This window comes from Bos taurus, chromosome X, assembly GCF_002263795.3.
Source record: "Bos taurus isolate L1 Dominette 01449 registration number 42190680 breed Hereford chromosome X, ARS-UCD2.0, whole genome shotgun sequence".
NCBI classification, from domain to species: Eukaryota; Metazoa; Chordata; class Mammalia; order Artiodactyla; family Bovidae; genus Bos; species Bos taurus.
This window is the reverse complement of record NC_037357.1, coordinates 39,633,697-39,637,650: the sequence shown is the minus strand read 5'-3', so window position 1 is coordinate 39,637,650 and position 3,954 is coordinate 39,633,697. Positions and strand designations below refer to the sequence as shown.

At 44.8% G+C, this 3,954-nt stretch overlaps 1 pseudogene across 1 annotated transcript; it reads right to left on the bottom strand.

The window, feature by feature from the left end:
* Positions 1-2,066: 2,066 nt before the first annotated feature.
* On the bottom strand, positions 2,067-2,924 carry MGC134179 (ubiquitin conjugating enzyme E2 D3 pseudogene; annotated as a pseudogene). Its single transcript, NR_038137.1, has one exon. The product of NR_038137.1 is annotated as a ubiquitin conjugating enzyme E2 D3 pseudogene (transcript).
* Between the last annotated feature and the right edge of the window lie 1,030 nt (positions 2,925-3,954).

Genomic DNA, 3,954 nt, shown 5'->3' with positions numbered 1-3,954 from the left:
TTCAAACTGATATATTTTTTTTTTTTTTTTTGGATTCTAAAGTTTGTATGTATTTCTTTTAAAAGTTGAGAAAGGATACTTTTTGACATCCTTGTGAATGCACCCTTTCATGAATTACCAAATCAATTAAGCATCGAGATTTTCTTAGTCCCTTCCTTCTCCCCCAACCTTCCTAGGGATATCTGAAGTACAGATTTGACATGTGAAATCATCTTGCTGGCTTCCCAGAACAAGGTTACCTAAAATTATAAATACAATGTAGAGAAATAATAAATACAACACCAATTATTAAATGTGTATTCAATGTTACTGGTTAAGTGTTTTTTCAAATATAATCTTACTCTTCAAACTAGGAAGTGTAATAGACCATATTCTGATTTAGTATTTGAAGAAACTAAGGTTCATAAGGGTTGCATGCCTGTTCAGTAATATCTGACTCTTTGCAACCCCATGGGCTGTAGCCCACCAGGCTCTTTTGTCCATAGGATTTCTCAGACAAGAATACCTGGAGTGAGTTGCCATGTCCTCCTCTAGGGGATCTTCCTGACTCAGGGATCTAACCTGTGTCTTCTGCGTTGGAAGGCAAATTCTTTGCCACTGAGCCACTGCTACTGCTGCTGCTAAGTCGCTTCTGTCATGTCCGACTCTGGGCGACCCCGTAGACGGCGGCCCACCAGGCTCCCCCGTCCCTGGGATTCTCCAGGCAAGAACACTGGAGTGGGTTGCCATTTCCTTCTCCAATGCATGAAAGGGAAAAGTGAAAGTGAAGTCACTCAGTCGTGTCCGACTCTTCGCGGCCTCATGGTCTGCAGCCTACCAGGCTCCTCCGTCCATGGGATTTTCCAGGCAAGAGTACTGGAGTGGGGTGCCATTGCCTTCTCCACAATGAGCCACTAGAAGCCCTCATATGGGTAAGATAACATGTTTAGAGTCACAATTAGTTATTTGTGAAGCCTGGATTAGAACACAGGTTTTTTGCTCCAAGCTCTCGTGCTTTTTCCACACTATCTCTGAAAAATGTCCCTATGTCACTAAATCCTCAATTTCTTTCATGATGCAGTAGCAACTGGCCATACATGTCTATTCTAATGTAATTTAATATTTTAATTTAAAATTGAATACAAATCCAGTTGCCTGATCACACTAAGTAGATTTCTCATCTACCTAGTAGGTTTCAGGAAACATTTTTAAAAGCAAGCTGAAGGATAGGAGTTGCAGGATTTGTGATCAGCTTGTGCACAGTTTGCTGGTTGATGGTGAGGTAAGAGGGTAATGTCACAGGGGTTAACATCAATGCTCAGGCTCCAGTAGGTCAGAGTCTACATGTTCATGGTCATCAAGTAGTTAACTTCTTCCATTTGGTGGGGTTTTTATCATCTGAAAAACAACTCATGAAATATGCCTCAGACACTGTTATCTATGTATTTCAGGGACGAGCTAAAGATTCTGTAACTGCCACATGGCTGCTTTACCATTTAAATTATTGCCACTTCTCCTGGTCTAACTGCTACTTTTGTAATTACATGGTCATATCCTTTCAATCATTAATTCTTGTGTTAGGCTTTTGTGATTCAGGGGAGGCCTAAGAAACTGGCTTTTCTACAAATAAGAGGCAGGGAGAGGGAATGGCGGTAGGGGGTCTGTCCTGGGAAGGCCTCATATAATCATGATCAAAACCAAAATACCTAAAGTTTCTTCAGAATAAAATGGATACCTATCTAGCTTTGTAATCTTTACTGTTTTCCTCAGCATTGTCAGTTCTAAAAGACTCTACATTAAAAATTATACCTCAGGTTGGTGAAAATTGCTCTCCTTATCCTAAAGCCACTAACTCCTTATTCTTGCTTTCCCAATCCTCAACAAAGCAAACTTTTAGTTAAAACTGGATTAACCCTGGTTGTAAACCCAAACCCCAACCTTATCCCCATCCACTAATCCTTCCTCCAACTCACCAGCATCCTCAGACTCCCTTCATCCCCTCCACACCCTGATATAGAAGCTGTAACAACTGTGCCCAGAAGAATGAGGAGACCTCCTTTCATACAAAACAGACAAAAGACAACAAATTGAACTCCCAGCTTTATTAGGGCGATGGAATTATCATTTATTTTTAAATTACATGAGGTATTTCTGAATCTATTCCAGAGCAATTCTATCAAACTTCCACTTATCCTTTCTGTAGAGCTAATCTATTTCAGGCACCAAAGGATCACCTGAGTTGGGATAGCACAACATGGAGCAAATGAATAACAGTACTTTCGAGATGGTCAGTGCTGGCAACCACTCAGATCTAAGAATGTCCAGACAGATGTTTCCATTTCTGTTAATGTTTGGATGGTAAATTCAGGCGGAGAACATGATTTTCAGTGGTTTGAAAGGATACTTTGAAGGGAACTGTATCCTTAAGAAGAAGACTCCTCCCTGATAGGGGCTATCCTTGGGCCCCATTATCTTCACTTGCCAGTGAAACATGTCGTTGTCCACTGGCCCTCCCGAACATGGGGAGTGGGGGTATCTGTGGCACAGGTTTAGAAGCTCCTTGCAGATGCAGTTTAGGGCCATCATCTGCTACATGTGACCAGTCTTTGGCTCCAGGCCTGGCGGCAGGAAGAAGGCCACCAGGATGGTCACGGGGTGGAAGGAGCAGCAACAGACTATGCAGGCAGATGGGTGGGCTGAGGGTCTGCTAGCGGGAGGGTTGAAGCAGGCTTCATGGGAGGTGGATGGGTGGCAGAGAAGGTAACTGAGGAGGGAGGGAGTGGAACCCTTGACCAGACCTGATGAGCTACTGGATGCTAGTTGTTTGTGGCCACTGCCTCCTCCTGCTGTCCAGAGTTGGAGACTGCCGCCTAGAAGCCACACAGCTGGGAGGACACACCGCCCGGAGCTGCCAGCCTCTGCTGCTCACCTCTGCTGACTACACTGGGGCCTTGGGGCCAGGCGAGGAGCATTTCCGTGAGATCACAAAGGCCACATTGATGACGCAGCTCAGTGTCTCGCCTGGGTGGCAGGGGGTGGAGTTTACTGTAAACGGGGAGGGGTGGAGTAGGTGAAGAGAGGAAGGGATTGGGTTGGGAATGGAAGAGGGAGAAGACAGAGAGGGGAGGTTCAGTGTCGAGGACTGGGGAGTGAGTGAGCATTGGACAGGCCGGGATCTGCCTGACACACTAAGCCCTGGTGCTCTGGGCTGGGAGGGTGGGCCACACAAACTGTCCACCAGTGAGAGTTACCTCGTTAGGCAAGAGCAGTTCAATGTATTCCCCTCTTCCCTCTCAATAACACAGACTCGCCATTGGTTTTCTACACATTCATCCTCTGTCTCATATATATATATATGTATGCTGCTGCTGCTGCTAAGTCGCTTCAGTCATGTCCGACTCTGTGCGACCCCATAGACGGCAGCCCATCAAGCTCCCCCATCCCTGGGATTCTCCAGGCAAGAGTACTGGAGTGGGGTGCCATCGCCTTCTCCACATATATATGTATATATACATATAATTGTAAGTTAACTACATACTTCTGGCCTTTATTTCAAAGTATTTCTATGTTTCCTAAGAGAAACATTGTTTTATATGAGCATGAAATTTAGCATCATTCAACATGTTTATTTATTTTTTTAAATTCATTTATTTTAGTTGGGCCCCCTTCCCTGGTGGCTGCCTACAATGCAGGAGACCCAGGTTCCATCCCTGGATTGGGAAGATCCCCTGGAGAAGGAAATGGCAACCCACCCCAGTACTCTTACCTGGAAAATCCCATGGATGGAGGAGCCTGGTAGGCTACAGTCCATGGGGTCACAAAGAGTTGGACACTACTGAGCGACTTCTTAGTTGGAAAATAATTACTTCACAATATTGTGATGATTTTTGCCATATATCAGTATAAATCTGCTGCAGGTATACATGTGTCCACCCCTCTTCATCTTGAAACCCCCTCCCACCTCCCTAACTACCC